The sequence below is a fragment of the Mustela lutreola genome, chromosome 7 (assembly GCF_030435805.1).
Source record: "Mustela lutreola isolate mMusLut2 chromosome 7, mMusLut2.pri, whole genome shotgun sequence".
Lineage (NCBI taxonomy): Eukaryota > Metazoa > Chordata > Mammalia > Carnivora > Mustelidae > Mustela > Mustela lutreola.
The window spans coordinates 59,583,628-59,602,135 of record NC_081296.1 but is presented as its reverse complement, the minus strand read 5'-3'; the positions used below and the strand labels follow the sequence as shown (position 1 = coordinate 59,602,135).

The following is an 18,508-nucleotide window of genomic DNA, read 5'->3' as shown; positions in this document are numbered from 1 at the left end:
GAAGCAGGATCCCTGCTGAGCAGAGAGCCCGATGCAGGGCCCAATCACAGGACCCTGGAATCATCACTTGAGCCAAAGGCAGAGGCTTTAACCCACTGTCACCCAGGTGCCCCCATTCCAGACACTTTGCATTGTTGTGTTTTCATTTTCATTTGTTTCTATGTGCCTTTTTTTTTTTTTTTTTAAAGAGTTTTATCTATTTGACAGACAGAGATCACAAGTAGGCAGAGAGGCAGGCAGAGGGTGGGGGAAGCACGCTCCCCACCAAGCAGAGAACCTAATGCGGGGCTCAATCCCAGGACTCTGGAATCATGACCTGAGCTAAAGGCAGAGGCTTTTTTTTTTTTTAAGATTTTATTTATTTATTTGACAGAGAGAAATCACAAGTAGATGGAGAGGCAGGCAGAGAGAGAGGAAGGGAAGCAGGCTCCCTGCTGAGCAGAGAGCCCGATGCGGGACTCGATCCCAAGACCCTGAGATCATGACCTGAGCCGAAGGCAGAGGCTTTAACCCACTGAGCCACCCAGGCGCCCTCCATGTACCTTTTTAAATTTCTTTTTTGGTTTCCTGGGTGACCCATTTGTTATTTATTTAATCTCCATGTATTTGTGGTCTTTCCACACTTTTTGTGTGGTTGACTTCTGGTTTCATAGCTTTGTGGTCAGAAAAGCTGTATGGGAGGCACCTGGGTGGCTCAGTGAGTTAAGCCTCTGCCTTTGGCTCAGGTCCTGATCTTGGGGTCCTGGGATCAAGCCCTGCATCAGGCTCTCTGCTTGGCAAGGAGTCTGCCTCCCCCCAGTCTCTGCCTGTCTCCTGCCTACTTGCGATCTCTGTCTGTCAAATAAATAAATAAAATCTAAAAAAAAAATAGAAAGGAAAGCTGTCTGGTATGACTTTGATCTTGAATTTGTTGAGGCTTATTTTGTGACCTAATATATGATCTATTCTGGAGAATTGAAAAGAATGTGTATTCTGCTGTTTGAGGATGGAATGTTCTGTATGATTTGTTAAGTCCTTATGATTCAGTGTGTGATTAAAATCCATTCTTTCTTTGTTGATTACCTGTTAATTTTAATTAATTTTTAAAAAATTTATTTATTTTAGATAGTGCACGAGAGAGCAGGAGTGTGGGGAGCAGAGGGAGAAGGAGAAACAGACTCTCCACTGAACAGGGAGCCCAATGTGTGACCCAGTCTCAGGACCCCAGGGATCATGACCTGAGACAGAGACCCTCAACTGACTGAGTCACCCAAGCACCCAGTTACTGGTTTTGATGATCTGTCCTTTGATGTAAGTGGGATGTTAAAGTCACTACTCTTATTGTATTATTATTGATTAGTTCCTTTATGTTTGTTATTGTTTTATATGTTTGGGTGTTCCTATATTGGGTGTGTAAATATTTCTGATTGGTATATCTTCCCATTGGAATGTCCCTTTATTATTATATAGTGTCCTTTTTTATCTCTTGTTACAGTCTTTCCTTTAAAGTCTATTTTAACTTGGGTCTCTGCTTCTCCCTGTTCAGCAGACAGCCACATTTTCTGGTACAGTGCTAGCCATGACCCAGAGACAAGATGGTGAAGGTCAGAGTAAACAGATTTGGTCATATTGCACGCCTGGTCACTATGGCTGCTTTTAATGCTGGCAAAATGGAAATTGTCACAATCAGTGATGCCTTCATTGACCTCAACTACATGGTCTACATGTTCCATGTGATTCCATCCATGGAAGATTTCATTGCACAGTTAAGGCTCAGGATGGGAAATTTGTCATCATGGAAAGCCCATCTCCACTTTGGTAAGTGAAATCTCACCATCAAGTGGGGTGATGCTCATGCTGAGTATGTTATTGAGTCCACTGGAGTCTTCATTACCACGAAGCCTGGGGCTCATTTGAAGTGTGGGACCAAGAGGATTATCATCTCTGCCCCTTCTGCAGATGCCCCCATATTTGTGATGGGCAATAGCTCATGTACTACCAACTGCTTGGTCCCGCTGGCCAAGGTTATCCCATGACAATTTTGACATTGTGGAGGGACTCATGACCACAGTCCATACCATCACTGCCACCCAGAGGACTATGGACAGATCCTTGGGGAAGCTATGACATGAGTCAAAGAGGCTGCCCAGAATACCATTTCTGCTTCTAAAGTGCCACCAGGGCTGTAAGGCAAGGTCATTCCTGAGCCAAATGGTAAGCCCACTGACAAGGCCTTTCATATTTCTACCCCCCACTCTGTCAATTTTGGATCTGTCCTGCCTCCTGAAGAAAGTTGCCAAATAGAGTGACATTAAGAAGGTGGTAAAACAAGAATCCGATGGCTTCCTCGAGGACATCCTGAGCAATGCTGAGGATCAGGTTGTCTCCTGTGACTTTAACAATGACACCTACTCTTCTACCTTTGATGCTGGGACTGGCATTGCTCTCAGTGACCACATTGTCAAGCTCCTTTCCTGATGTGACATACATTTGGCTACAGCAACTGGGTGGTGGATGTTATGATCCACATGGCCTTCAGGGAGTAAGAGCCCTCTAAACCACCCCCCCCCCCCGCCCCAGTGAAAGCAAGAGGAAGAGAGAGGCCCTCAGCTGCTGGGAAGTATTTGCCATAACTCATCCTCAATACACTGAGAATCTCCCAACCTCCATAGTTTCCACTCCTTGAAGAAAGGGAAAGGCTTGGAGAGCCCTACATTGTTATGAACACCAATATAGTATGCTCTACCTAGCCAAAATAAATAAATAAATAAATAAATAAATAAATAAATAAAGTCAATTTTGTATGAAATAAGTATTGCTTCTCTGGATTTCTTTTCTCTCTTTAAAAAATTTTTTTTTTAAAATTTATTTGAGAGCAAGAGAGAAAGCATGAGCAGGGGTGGGGAGGTGCAGAGGGAGAGAGACAGGCAGACTCCCGTATGAGCATGGAGCCCCATGCAGGGTTTAATGCCAGGACCAGAGGGTCATGACCTGAGCCAAAGGCAGATACTTAACTGACTGAGCCACCCAGATGCCCCTACTTTGACTTTTCTTTTGATAACCATTTGCATGGTGGACATTTCTTTATCCTCTTACTTTCAGTCAGTGCTTTTAGGTCTAAAATGAGTCTGTGTGGTGCCTGGGTGGCTCATTCAGCCACTTAACTGGCTGCCTTAGGCTCAGGTCACAATTCCAGGGTTCTGGGATTGAGCCCAACATTGGGCTTCTTGCTCAGCGGGGACCCTGCTTCTCTCTCTACCTGCTACTCCTCCTGCTTCTCTCTCTCTCTCTGACAAATAAATAAAATCTTTAAAACAATAAAATGAGTCTGTTATAGTTATCATATAGATAGGTCTTTTTTTTTTCTTATCAATTTGTTACCCTATGTCCTCTGATTGGGATGTTTAATCCATTTACAGGAAACATAATTATTAATATGTATTTATTGTTATTTTGTTACTTGTTTTGTGGTTCAGAAGATTGTCTCTGATTCTTTTTTCTTGTTCTGTTGATTCTCTTTAGTGATGTATTTGGATTTTTTTCTCTTTATTCTTTGGCTGTTTATTAGTGGTTTTTGATTTTCTATAACCTCTTCTGTATATAGCAGACCATACTAACTTGATGTCCTTTAAGTTCGAATTGATTCTTTGCTTCTCTCCCTCCTGTGTTTTAGACATATGTTAGTATATTTAACATTTTTTGTGAGTTCTTTTTTATAGAAATATTCACTTTCACTGCTTTTATGTTTCCCACTTTTATATGGTCCTTTTTGTTCTGTCCTTTCCATTCAGAGTCCCCCATAGTATTTCTTGCAGGGCTGGTTTAGTAGTCATAAACTCCTTTACTTTTGTTTTTCTGGGAAATTCTTTTCATGTCTCCTTCTATTCTGAATGATAGCCTTGCTAGAAGGAGTATTTTTGGATTGCAGATTTTTCCAGTTCAGCACTTTGAACATATGATGCCACGTCCTCTGACTTGGAAAGGTTTTTTTAAAAAATCTACTAGTCTTATGGGTATTCCCTTGTAAATTAGTGACTTCCTTATTCTTGTGGCTTTTTTAAAATGATTTTTTTTAAAAAATTTGACAGAGAGAGAGAGAGATCATGAGTAGGCAGAGAGGCAGGCAGAGGGAGAGGGGGAAGCAGAGAGCCTGGTGAGAAGCTTGATCCCAGGACCCTGAGATCATGACCTGAGTTGAAGGCAAAGGCTTTACCACTGAGTCACCCAGGTGCTCCAGTCTTGTGGCTTTTAAGATTTTTTTAATCACTAAATTTTACAATTTTAATTATAATATGTCTTTGTATGGGTCTGATTTTGTTGATTTTGTTGAGTTTCCTCCTGGATCTGGATAGCTGTTTCATTCTTTACATTAAGGAAGTTTTCAACTGATTTTCTTTAAATAAATTTTCTGCTCCCTTTTCTCTCTCTTCTTCTGGGACTCCTATAATATGAATGTTATTATGTTTGATGGAGCCAAGGAGTTCCCTAAGTCAATTATTGTTTTGCACAATTCCTTTTTTCTCTCTTTTGTTCAGCTTGATTACTTTCCATCACTCTAGGTCACCAATTCATTCCTTTGCTTTTTCAGGCCAGCTGTTCATTATATCAGGTATGTTTATTTCACTTTTAAGCCCTTTATCTCTTCTATCTTATTCCTTATCTCTGTGTTCAGGGTCTCTTGCGTGTCTTCCACTCTTTTCTCAAGTCCAGCAAGTATCCTTATGATCATCAAATTATCTCTCAAGCATGTTACTTATATCTGTTTCACTTAGATCTCTGGCATGGTTTTGTCCTGTTCTTTCATTTGGGTTAAATTTCTCTGCCTTCTCATTTGTGTAAGTCTTTGTACCTGTCTGTGGCCAGGAAGGTAAGCTACGTCTCCTGTTCTTGTGAATGATAGCATTATGAAGAAGAGATCCTATGTTGCCCTATTGTGTAGCATCCCCTGTTCCCAGTGTCTGGTGCTTCTGGGGATGTCTCCAGAGTATGTTGTATTTACTATTTTGTCCTGCCTGCTCTATCTTTTGGGCCAGTTATCTACGGAGGCTCTCTTTACTTGTCAGCAGTGTGTAGTCTCTGGCCTGAATGTGCCATATTTTAACTAGATGTGCTCTGGTCTGCTTGTGAAATGAGATATGTGACCAAAACCACTAGAGTGGAGGCTCTGCAAAACTTCTGAGTTCAGAGATGCAGGGTGAATAGGGGTTTGGGCCAGTCTTCTGGGGGAGAGGGCCCACTGGTCTGAGACTGAGACAAGTATGACCAGGAGAGACACCGTTCTACTGAAGTGTGCAGTTGTAGGGGGTGGGGGAGTAGGGTGCAGTGGGGGATTTTGTAGGACAGGTCTTGGTGTAAGCAAGTTAGGTAGCAAGTTTTAGCACTGTGCTGGTTCCTATGGGTGCCCCTGTGCTTATGCTGAGAGGCAGGGAAGGGAAATGGCACCTGCCTGTTCCTTTATTCCTAGAGAGGTCTTTCAGTGAATGCTGCCTCTTTGGAATGTGCTCTTGGATGAGTGAATAACCTCCCTACTGCAGGAGCAATGATCTGTTTATCTCCCAAACTATCTCTGCACCTTCTTTGATGTGGTCCCTTCTCTGCGTTTAGTGGTGGAGTTTGTTCTTCCAGTCTTCAGGCCAATTTCTAGGCTATCTAGGATGATTTGATAGTTACCTAGTTGTATTCATAGTGTTCATTCAGTGCTCACTTTGGCAGCACATACACTAAGAAGATGTGGAGATATATATATATATATCTCCACATATAGATATATCCATATCCATCTATATGTGGAGATATATATCCATATATATGTATATATATATTACTCAGTGATCAAAAAGAATGAAATCTTTTTGAAATCTTTTCTTCTATATATATACATATATGGATATCTATATATATTACTCAGTAATCAAAAAGAATGAAATCTTGCCATATGCAGTGATGTGGTTGAAACTAGAGAGTATTATGCTAAGCAAAATAACTCAGTCAAAGACAAATACCATATGATTTCACTCCTATGTGGAATTTACTCCTATGTGGAATTTAAGAAACAAAACATGAGTATAGGGGAAGGGAAGGAAAAATAAAATAAGATAAAAACAGAGAAGATGGGAAACCATAAGAGTTAAGAGATAGATAGAGTTAAGAGAATAAACTGAGGGTTGCTGGAGGGGCAGTGGGTGAGAGGATGGGGTAAATGGATGATGGGTATTAAGGAGGGCACTTGTAATGAGTTCTGGTGTTATATGCAAGTGCTGTAACCCTAAATTTTACCCTTGAAACTAATACTACACTATATATTAACTAACTTGGATTTAAATCTTAAAAGAAAAGAAAATATTTTTTTTTGAGAAGATAAACAAAATGGATAAACTTTTGCTAGAGTAATAAGACAGAAGACACAAGTAAAATTACAAATGAAAGAGGACGCAGTAAATGATACCACAGAAATACAAAGTATGACAGTGATTGCTTATGAAAAATGATATTGCAACATATTGGATAACCTAGAAGAAATAGACAAATTCCTAGAAATATATGACTTACAAAGACTAAATCATAAAGAAATAACAAAATTTGAGTAGACCAATAATGAGGAAGATTAAACCAGTAACCAAACACCTTCCAATAAAAAAAGCCCAGCATGAGATGGCTTCACTGATTAATTCTACCAAATATTTAAAGAAAACTTAATAGCAATCATTTTCAAACTCTTCTAAAAATTTGAAGGAGAGTGAATATTCTCAGACTCATTCTACTAGAACAACATTACTCTGATAGCAAAGCTAGACCATGACATTACAAGATAAGGAGTTAATATCCATCTAAGTATAAAAGAAACACCTACAGCTCAATGGATGGAAAATAAATAACTTGATTAAAAAATGGGCAAATGTGGGGCACCTGGGTGGCTCAGGGGTTAAAGCCTCTGCCTTCGGCTCGGGTCATGATCCCAGAGACCTGGGATCGAGTCCCACGTCGGGCTCTCTGCTCAGTGGGGAGCCTGCTTCCCTTCCTCTCTCTGTCTGCCTCTCTGTCTACTTGTAATCTCTGTCTGTCAAATAAATAAATAAAATCTTTAGAAAAATTGGGCAAATGCCTTGAAGAGAGATTTCTCAAAAGTAGACTTTCTAATGGTTAGCATATAAAAGTGGCCAATATCACTAATCATCAGTGAAATACAAATGATAATCACAGTGATATATCACTTCACACTTATAAGAATGGCTATTATCAAAAAGGCAAAAGACAAGTATTTGCAAGAATATAGATAAAAGGGAACTCTTGTACATTGTTGGTGGGAATGGGTTGGTATGGTTGGCATGGAAAACAGTATGGAAGATCTTTAAAAGTTAAAAGTAGATTTGCGAATGTTGAACCATCCTTGTAGCCCAGGAATGAATCCCACCTGGTCATGGTGGATAATCTTTTTAATGTGCTGTTGGATCCTGTTTGCTGGGATCTTGTTGAGAATATTAGCATCCATATTCATCAGTGATATGGGTCTGAAACTCTCCTCTTTGGTAGGGTCTTTGCCTGGTTTGGGGATCAGGGTAATGCTGATTTCATAGAAAGAGTCTGGAAGTTTTCCTTCTGCTTCAATTTTTTGAAACGGCTTCGGGAGAATAGGTGATATTTCTTCTTTGAAAGTTTGGTAGAATTCCCCAGGGAATCCATCAGGTCCTGGGCTCTTGTTTTTTGGAAGGTTTTTGATCACTGCTTCAATCTCATTACTAGATATCAATCTATTCAGGTTGTCAATTTCTTCGTGGTTCAATTTTGGGAGTTTATAGTTTTCCAGGAATGCAACCATTTCACCTAGGTTGCTTACCTTATTGGGATATAACTGTTGATAATAACTTCTGATGATTGTTTCTACTTCTTGGTGTTAGTTGTGATCTCTCCCTTTTCATTCATAATTTTATGAATTTGGGATTTCTCTCTTTTCTTTTGGATTAGTGTGACCAATGGTTTATCGCTCTTATTGATTCTTTCAAAAAACCAGCTTCTAGTTTCATTGATACGTTCTACTGTATCTCTGGTTTCTACCTCATTGATCTCAACTCTAATCTTGATTATTTCCCTTCTTATGAGTGGAGTTGGTTTTATTTGTTGTTGATTCAACAGTTCTTTAAGGTGTAGAGAGAGCTGATGTGTTCTGGATTCTTCAAATTTTTTGAGAGGCTTGGATGGCTATGTATTTCCCCCTTAGGGACTGCCTTTGCTGTATCCCATAGGTTTTGGACTGAAGTGTCTTCATTCTCATTGGTTTCCATGAATTGTTTCAGTTCTTCTTTGATCTCCTGGTTGATCCAAGCATTCTTAAGCAAGGTGGTTTTTAGCTTCCAGGTGTTTGAGTTCCTTCTGAACTTTTCCTTGTGATTGAGCTCCAGTTTCAAAGCATTGCGATCTGAGAATATGCAGGGAATAATCTCAGTCTTTTGGTATCAGTTGAGTCCTGATTTGTGGCCCAGTATGTGGTTCTATTCTTGAGAAGGTTCCATGTGCACTTGAGAAGAATGAGCATTCTGTTGTTTTAGGGTGGAATGTTCTGTATATACTACGAGGTCCATCTGGTCCAATGTGTCATTCAATGCTCTTGTTTCTTTATCGATTTTCTGCTTGGATGATCTGTCTATTACTGACAGAGGCGTGTTAAGATCTCCTACTTTAATGTATTCCTATCAATATGACTCTCTATGTTGATTAACAGTTTTCTTATGTAATTGGCTGCTTCCATATTGGGGGTATAGATATTTACAATTGTTAGATAATCTTGGTGGATAGACCCTTTAAGAATTATGTAGTGTCCTTTTGTATCTCTGACTATAGTCTTTAGTTTAAAATCTAATTTATCTGATATGAGAATCGCTACCCCGACCTTCTTTTGAGGCCCATTGGCATGAAAGATGCTTCTCCATCCCTTCACTTTCAGTCTGGGTGTATCTTTAGGTTCCAAATGGGTCTCTTGTAGACAACATATGGATGGGTCCTGTCGTTTTATCCAATCTGCAACCCTGTGCCGTTTTATGGGCGCATTTAGGCCATTCACATTGAGAGTGATTATTGATAGATACGTTTTTATTGACATCGTGTTACCTTTGAAGTCTTTCTTCCTGTAGATTATCTCTATATTTCTGTTCAATGCTTTTCTTAGGATTTTTCCTCTTTTATAGAAGCCCCCTTAATATTTCCTGCAGTGTTGGCTTGGTGGTTGCATAGTCTTTTAAGCCTTGCCGGTTTTGGAAACTCTTTATCTCTCTATCTATTTTGAATGTGTTGGAGAGGATGTGAAGAAAGGGGAACTCTCTTACACTGTTGGTGGGAATGCAAGTTGGTGCAGCCAGTTTGGAAAACAGTGTGGAGATTCCTCAGGAAGTTAAAAATAGAGCTTTCCTATGACCCTGCAATTACACTACTGGGTATTTACCCCAATGATACAGATGTAGTAAAAAAAAAAGGGCCATCTGTACCCCAATGTTTATAGCAGCAATGGCCATGGTCGCCAAACTGTGGAAAGAACCAAGATGCCCTTCAACGGATGAATGGATAAGGATGATGTGGTCCATATACACTATGGAGTATTATGCCTCCATCAGAAAGGATGAATACCCAACTTTTGTAGCAACATGGATGGGACTGGAAGAGATTCTGCTGAGTGAAATAAGTCAAGCAGAGAGAGTCCATTATCATATGGTTTCACTTATTTGTGGAGCATAACAAATAGCGTGGAGGATAAGGGGAGTTGGAGAGGAGAAGGGAGTTGAGGGAAATTGGAAGGGGAGGTAACCCATGAGAGACTATGGACTGTGAAAAACAATCTGAGGGTTATGAAGGGGCAGGGGAGGGAGGTTGGGGTACCAGGTGGTGGGTATTATAGAGGGCACAGATTGCATGGATCACTGGGTGTGGTGCAAAAACAATGAATACTGTTACACTGAAAAAAAAAACAAAAACAAAAAAAAAAAAACCCCAAACCTGTATTTAAATAAATTTAAAATGTATCAAAAAATTAAAAATAGAACTAACAAATAAGTATATTTTTAAAAAAGGTTTTCGTATTTTATTTATTTAAAAAATTATTTTTTTCAGTGTTCCAAAATTCATTGTTTTATGCACCACATCCAGTGCTCCATGCAATACATGCCCTCCACAATACCCACCACCAGGCTCACCCAACCCCCTACCCACCTCCTCTCTAAAACCCTCAGTTTGTTTCCCAGAGTCCACAGTCTCTCATGGTTTGTCTCCCCCTCCGATTTCCCCCAAGTCGCTTCTCCTTTCCATCTCCCAGTGTCCTCCATGTTCTTCCTTATGCTCCACAAGTAAGTGAAACCATATGATAATTGACTCTCTCTGCTTGACTTATTTCACTCAGCACAATTTCTTCCAGTCCCATTCATGTTGATATGAAAGTTGGGTATTCATTCTCTCTGAGGGAGGCATAATACTCCATTGTATATATGGACCATGTCTTCTTTATCCATTTGTCCTTTGAAGGGCATCTTGGTTCTTTCCACAGTTTGGTAACTGTGGCCATTGCTGCTATGAACACTGGGCTACAGATGGCTCTTCTTTTCACCACATCTCTTTCTTTGGGGTAAATACCCAGGAGTGCAATTGCAAAGTCATAGGGAAGCTGTATTTTTAATTTCTTAAGGAATCACCACACTTTTTCAGAGTGGCTACACCAACTTGCATTCTCACCAACAGTGTAAGAGGGTTCCCCTTTCTCCACATCCTCTCCAACACTTCTTGGTTATTTACTGCCTTGTTAATTTTGACCATTCTAACCAAATCAATATCTTGAAGAGATGACAGCATTCCCATGTTTATTGCAGCATTATTCACAGTAACCAAGAAATGGAAACAACCTGTGTCTTTTGATGGATGAATAGGTAACAAAAATGTGACACACACACACAGACACAGACACACAGAAACACACACACACACACACACACACACACACACACACACAGGAATATTATTCAGTTTCAAAAAATAAGGAAATCCTAGTATTTGTGACAACATGGATAAACCAGGGGGATACTCTGTTAAGTGCAATAAACTAGGCACAGAAAAACAAATATTATTTGATGCCACTTATATGTGGAATCTAAAAATTTTGAACCAATGAACCAAAGGTTACCAGGGTCGAGGGAATAGGGAAAACAGACAGATGTTGGTCAAAGGGAGCAGAGTTCAAGTTACCGTCTATTGAATAAGTTCTGGAGCTAATACATAGCAGGGTGACTGTAGTAATGGTACTGTATTGTATAAATGAAAAGCAGAGTGAGTATAACTTGTGTTCTTCTACACACATACACATGCAAAGGTAACTGGGGTGATATGTTAATACCTTAATTATGGTAATAATTTCACAGTGTACATCTATATCAAAATGTTATGTTGTACAACTTAAATATATACAATTTTAAATTTCATTTATACCTCAAGCTGGAAAAAGTAAACATAAATTGTGAGATAGGAAAAGTGAAGAAAATCATTATTAAAAAGATGCTCAACATCATTCATCATCAGGGAATTGTAAAATAAAACAATGTGATGCCACTATACTTCTATTAGAATGACCAAAATTCAAAACATTGGTGACACCAAATGCTTGTGAGATTGTAGTAAAACAGGGCTCTCATTCCTTGCTGGTAATATTCATAATGGTACGACCACTTTGGAAAACAGTTTGGCAGTTTCTTACAAAACTACATATACTCTCCAACATACCATCCAGTAGTTATGCAACTTGATATTTCCCCAAATGAGTTGAAAACTTATGTCCACACAAAAACCTGCAATGAATGTTTATAGAGATTTATTGATAATTGCCCAAACTGAAAGCAACAGTATACTCTTCCATAGGTGGATGTATAAACAAACTGTCATAGCTATATAATGGAATATTCTTTAGTGCTAAAAATAAATGAATTATTAATACACAAAAAGACATGGAATGCTGCTGCCCTTTGGAACAATTTGTTACTTAAACTGTAACCCCTGGAGGATTTTACTAGTTGCCAAGCACATTTAGATATGGCCTTAAGAAATACATATACTGACAACAGGTCTTTGGGGAGAAGGACGATGTAGGACCGTGAAGGTGGGCAGCTGGGGATGCCCGGCTCGCTCAGGGCGGAATGTCGCCCCTTCACAGAAGCTGGGCAGCTGGGAACACCTGGCCCACCCAGGGCGGAACGCCGCCTGCTTCAGGGAAGCCGAGCACCCCGAAAACCGCTTGCTTCCCTTTTTCGTGATCGCTCCTTTCTCTTCCCAGAAGTGCTGGTTGTTAGTTAGATGAGTCCTTTGAATGTGCTTGGTTAACTATAAACCTTATCCTCCTTCTTGCTGGTCTGCAAGATGGGATTAACGTTTGACCTTCATCAATCCTTCTGTTGGCTATTGTTTTCTGTCCAATATGAGTGAGACTGTGGAGTTGCTCGGGGCAGCAGTCCTTTTCGACTGTTGTCCCCTGCTCCCAGTCTTTTGCAGCTGACTTCTTCGTGCCTAATTCTTCTCTTGTCGCGGACTGGAAGCAGCAATGGAAGAATCTTAAAATCTTATTACTATGTGTATTAAGCCAATCTGAAAAAGCAATATGTTGTATGATTCCAACAATATGACATTCTGGCAATGATAAAACTCTGGAGAAAAAAGACAGTGATTCGAGGAAAAAAGGGCCAATAAGTGGAAAACAGGGCATTTTTAAGGCAGTGAAACAGTTCTGAATGATGCTATCAGAATGTGTATATGTCATTATACATTTGTTAAAACTCATAGAATATACAAACATCAAGAATGAATGCTAATGTAAACTATGCAGTTTGGTCAATAATGTGTCAATGTTTTTCTTTGATCATTATGAAACATAGCTTATGATGCTGGTGGTGGGATAGTTTGGTATATGCATGTGTTAGAGGGTTATGTAGGAATTGTATACTTTCTGACCACTTCTACTGTGAATCTAAAACTGCTATAAAAAAAATAAAGTCTATTAATTAAAGAGACAACTCAGTTGGTAAACACTGATCAAGTTTATGCTAAGGAAGTCTCCTTAGAAGTTTGAATGGATACAAAAGCAGTTCAAGCATGACCTAACCTAGGTCTTGCATTGTTCTTATTTTATAAATAACCAAGAATAAGAGATTTCTGATGTATTTTTCAAATTGTGATGGTTCAAAATTAAGCTGTATGTCTCCAGGAATATTTATTTTGAGGAGTTACCCTTAAATAAACCTAAATAATTACGGCTGCAAATTTTGAGTAGTGTAGAATGCCCTCTGGTGGCAATTTATATGTGTTTTTAATTTTAACCCTAGAGAAAAAATCTGGTAGGATAATGCCAATGCCACGATTAACTGTTCTGTAAAGAATGCTTTGTGAAAGAGAAAGCATAACCTCTATGGGGCTCTGCCTGATGGAAAAAAAGTTGGTAGGTAACTAACAGTAACAATTAATGAAAGAGCTATTATTAACTGCCTACCATACAATCTTTCTTAAATTTGGTGGCAGATGTTTTGTTTTTAGTTGTAATGATGACAACCAGAACTACTGGTATTTGTGTTTGAGGTCCAGAAATGTTAGACATTTTGATATAAAATGTTAGATGTAAGGGGCATTTAAAAAAAAAAAAAGAGTTTATCCTGTAGTAAATGCCAGTAGTATTTATTAGCAAATCATGAAAAACCATCTATTGAAATAGCCTTAATTTATTCTTTTTCAATCAACTGCATCAGAGGTAACTCCTTATGAGGTTCTAGGTGTTGGTGGAGAAAGAAGGTAATGTGGCATGAATATGGGCCATGGGCATTTAGATGACTTGCTCATGAAAGTTATGTCTTTAAGATTTGATGATCCTATGTACCACATCCATATGATTATGGAATGTTACTGTGCACATCCAGATTTATACTTTGTGGGTTGCAATGCCAAGTTCATTTTGGAAAGCTCAGATTGCATGGCATCTTGGTGACACATATTCAAATGTTCAATCTCTCTTTCACTTACAAGCAAGTGAAAAGTTCTTTCTCAAAAGTGGATTTAGTATCTTTAGAAGATAGCTTATGGGTGGTCCCAAAGTCTAAAGGTCTGAGGTTGTGATTCACCCACATTGAACTGTCCAAGGCATCATTCAGTGTTCCTATACTTTTTGGCGTCTTTATAGTATTTGCCTAATCAGAGGGACAAAGTGTCAGAGAAGCTTTCAAGACCATCTGAAACTGCTGTAGAGTCTTCTCTGGTTCTACACCTTATTCAAAACTGGAACTATTTTGAGTTATTTGATTATTAGATTGGAATACTATGCCAAAATGAGGCATATGTTACCTCCAAAATATTAAGTAGCACAGAGAATTATGCCTTTTTATTAGTGGTAGATGCAGTAGCACGAGATTCAACAATTTTCCCACTTTGTATAAGATACCTTGGTTATCCTTAGACCACTATACATCTAGAAATTTTACTGATCTGACAGCCTCATGAATATTTTTGAGGTTTATTTTCCATTCTGTAATATATATGTATATCTTACCAAGTTATCTCAAGTAGTTGCTCCTTTTTGCTCAGCAGGTCTAACTGACACACTAACGATAGTAATGAAACATCTTGATGTTCTTTGGAATGGAGAAGCAATGAAGTTCCTTGTAGATTAGATTGTAACATATGACTTGGAATGCTGGTATACTCTAGTGTAGGACAGTGAAGGTTTATTTTTGGCTCTGGCTGTCGAAAGCAAACTGCTTATGATGATCCTTGCTAATAGGTATAGAAAGAAACCCATTTTCTAGATTAATAACTGCCTACCAGTTACCAGAGTGATTAAATGACCACTTGGCCAGTTGTCTTTCCCTAAGATCCATTTGACTTTTGCACAGGCTAAGAGGTGATTTTAATAAGGATATGGTAGGAATCACCAATCTTACATCTTTGAAGTCTGCAGTGGTGTCACTGATCTTTGAAATTGCTCCGGGAATTTGGTATTGTTTCCTAGCTTTTTTTTTTTTTTTTTTTTTTTTTTTTGTATGAAAAGACAGTTCCATTGGCTTATACTGGGCTACTGATACTATAATACCTCATATATTACTCACAATAGCCCATGTATTAGAGAACCAATGAAAATATTTTTTCATTTGCTGTATAGGTCTATCCTAGCCATGAATTTAAGAACTCATGAAATAACCCAAATGAGTTGGGACCTGCTGGGCCCACTGTGAGGCAGAACCAAGCAAAACTCCCTTCACCTAATCTCTCCATTAGACCTTCTTTCAACTGGTGGACCACAGTGGTATTTTGAATCTTCAGGAATTAGAGATTCCTGTAGAATCTACAATTAGAGAATTCCAATAGCACCCAGAAGTTGCCCAAAAGTCTGATTAATTCTCCTTCTGTGATTTACAATCACTCTGGTAAATGATGCTACCTTTAGGAAAATCTATGAGAAATATTTGCTGTGTACATTGTTTTGCCCTGTACTAAGATCCTTCTTCAAGGAGACCCAGTCTTATATTTACTCAAAGAGCTCTATTTGTTAGCTTACTCAAGTCTGGAAATTCTTGAGCAATGTGAATCTCTATTGCTCTTATTTGTCAGATTTTTTTTTTTTTTTTACTAGACATAGAGGTTTTCTGTTCATACAAAGTAGAAGACTTTTAATAAGCTACCCATTTTTTTTTGTTTGTTTTTGTTCTAGAAACACCATGATTAATTATCTAATGCCAAAGGTGTTGTCAGGTCAAACTATTTTATTATTGCTTTTGTTCTGTTGCTTATTATGATATGACACCCATTTTGTGTATGGTCATTAAGTGCTGCCACTTGCGAACTGATACCCCAGTTATCCCATCATTCCTATTGAATTCAGGGAGCCAAGTTTGAGGATAGTGCTGTCATTCTTGGCTTACTGCAAATAACAATTATAAACCTTTTCCAGAAAGCTAGAACCTCCTTCATGATTTTATTTTTTATATCCTTGATGAGGGGATTGTTCTCTGGATTTTCATGGGGAATATGGTTGAAAACAAGTAAGCAGCATTGCAGTCTCCCTAAGACTTTGAATATCTTGTACAGTAAACTAAGGACACTCTGGCAGGTCAGCTTCATTTTGTGTTTGCTAATTTTGGGTCCAAGTTTGAAGTAAACCAAATAAAGCAAACTGTCACAGTCTCTTCAACTCCTGGAAAATTGGAGAACCTCATGCAGAAAGATGATATTAGACTCCTATTTCATAAAATATACAGAAATTAACTCAAGGTTGATTAAAGATTCAAATATAAGGGTGAAACTGTAAAACTAGAAGTAAAAACAGGGAAGAGGTTCCTTGATATTAGTCTTCATAGCGATTTTCTGGACATGATAGCATAAGCCCAAACAACAAAACAAAATTAAGTAAGTGGGACAATATCAAACAAAAAGACTTTTTTAAAATAAAGATTTTATTTATTTAAGAGAGAACAAGCAGAGGGGAGGGGCAGAGAAAGAGAGAGAGAGAGAGGAGCAGACTCCCTACTGAGCAGGAAGCCTGATGCAGGGCTCAATCCCAGGACCCAGAGATCGTGACTTGAGCTGAAGGCAGATGCTTAACTGAGTGAGCCACCCAGATGCTCAAACCAAAAAGGCTCTTAACAGCAAAAGAAAATATCAGCAAAATGGAAAGGTAACCTACAGAATGGGAAATAATATTTTCAAGTTGTATATGCCGCCTCCTGATGACAGCTGAAGAATGAGGCACAAACAAGTCAGCTGCAAGAGAAAGAGAGCAAGGGGCTACAGTAGAAAAAACGGTTGCCCTGAACAACTCCTCAGTCTCATTTTTATTAGAAAGTGAGTAACAACCAACAAAGAAGCTGGAATTGATTACACATTGACCATGACTCTTGTAGATACGTAAGAAGAAAGGCAAAATATGTCTGGTTATGTAATACATGACCTATAGTGCGCAAGATCAAATCAAAGGATTGTCTAACTGCTGTTGCTCTCTGGGGAAGGGGAGATAATGGAAAAATAAAGCAGGTGGTGTTCTTCCCTGAGTGAGCTGGGAATTCCCAGCTGCTTGGCTTCAAGAACATATATCATCCTCTCCCCCAGAGGCCTATTGCCAGTACATGTTTTTCTTAAAGCTATATCTAAGCATACTTGGTAAGTAGTATAATTTCTCACAGGTTATATTTTAAGCAGTGCATGTTCTGAGGGACAGTTATAATATATCTAATAAAGAGTTAATATCCAAAATATGTAAAGTACTCAGAACTCAACAGCAAAAAAACAAAAAACAAAAAACAAAACAAAAAAATCAGATTAAAAATGGGCAGAGGGTTTGAATAGATATTTTTCTAAAAAGACACATAGATGGCCATCAGGCACATGAAAAGCTGCCTAGCATCATGAATCATGATGCTATGTGTTCTAATTCATGAGGAATGTTCTTCCATTTCTTTGTTTTTTCCTCAATTTCTTTCACAAGTGTTCTGTAACTTTCAGAGTACAGATGTTTTATGTCTTTGGTTAGTTTTATTAGTAGGTATCTTACAGTTTTTGGTGCAGTTGTAAATGGGATCAGTTCATTGATTTTTCTTTCTGGTGTTTTATTATTGATGCATGGAAATGTAACAGATTTCTCTATGTTGATTTTTATATCCTTAACCTTTGCTGAATTCATGAATCAGTTCTAGCAATTTTTAGGTGCATCTTTCAGGTTTTCTATATAGAGTATCATGTTGTCTGTGAAGTGTGAAAGTTTGAGTTCTTCCTTGCCAGTTTGGATGGCTTTTACTTCTTTTTGTTGTGTGATTGGTGAGGCTAGGACTTCCAGTACTCTGTTGAACAATAATGGTGAGAGTGGGTATCATTGTAATGTTCCTGACCTTAAGGGAAAAAGCTCTCTGTTTTTCCCCATTGAGGATGATAATTGATGTGCGTTTTTTTTTTAATTTTTTTATTTTTTTTATGATATTGAGATATGTTCCCTCTGTCCCTCCATGGTGGAGCCTTTTTATTAAGAAAGGATGTTATAGTTTGTCAAATGCTTTTTCTGCACCTATTGAGAGGATTATATGGTTCTTATCGTTTCTTTGATTAATGTGGTATATCATGTTGATTGTTTTGTGGATATTGAACCACTTTCTGTGGTTCAACCACCGAAAGTGGTTCAATATCCTGAAGATCAGGAATAAATCCCACTTGATCATGTCCTATGATCCTTTTAATAGACTGTTGGATCCTACTGGTTAGTATTTTGGTGAGAATTTTGGCATCTATGTTCATCAGGGATATCAGTCTGTAATTCACCTTTTTAGTGGGGTCTTTGGTTTTGGAATCAAGGTAATGCTGGCCTCAGAATGAGTTTGGAAGTTTTACTTCTATTTCCATTTTTTGGAACAGCTTCAGAAGAATAGGTATTAATTCTTCTTTAAATATTTGGTGGAATTCCCCTGGGAAGCCATCTGGTTCTGGACTCTGATTTGTTGGGAGATCCTTGATTACTGATTACTGATTACTTGATTACTGATTACTGATT

At 38.5% G+C, this 18,508-nt stretch overlaps 1 pseudogene; it reads left to right on the top strand.

Annotated features, from left to right (window-relative positions):
• Positions 1-1,574: 1,574 nt before the first annotated feature.
• LOC131837160 (glyceraldehyde-3-phosphate dehydrogenase-like) lies at positions 1,575-2,106 on the top strand (annotated as a pseudogene).
• The last annotated feature ends 16,402 nt before the right edge of the window (positions 2,107-18,508 follow it).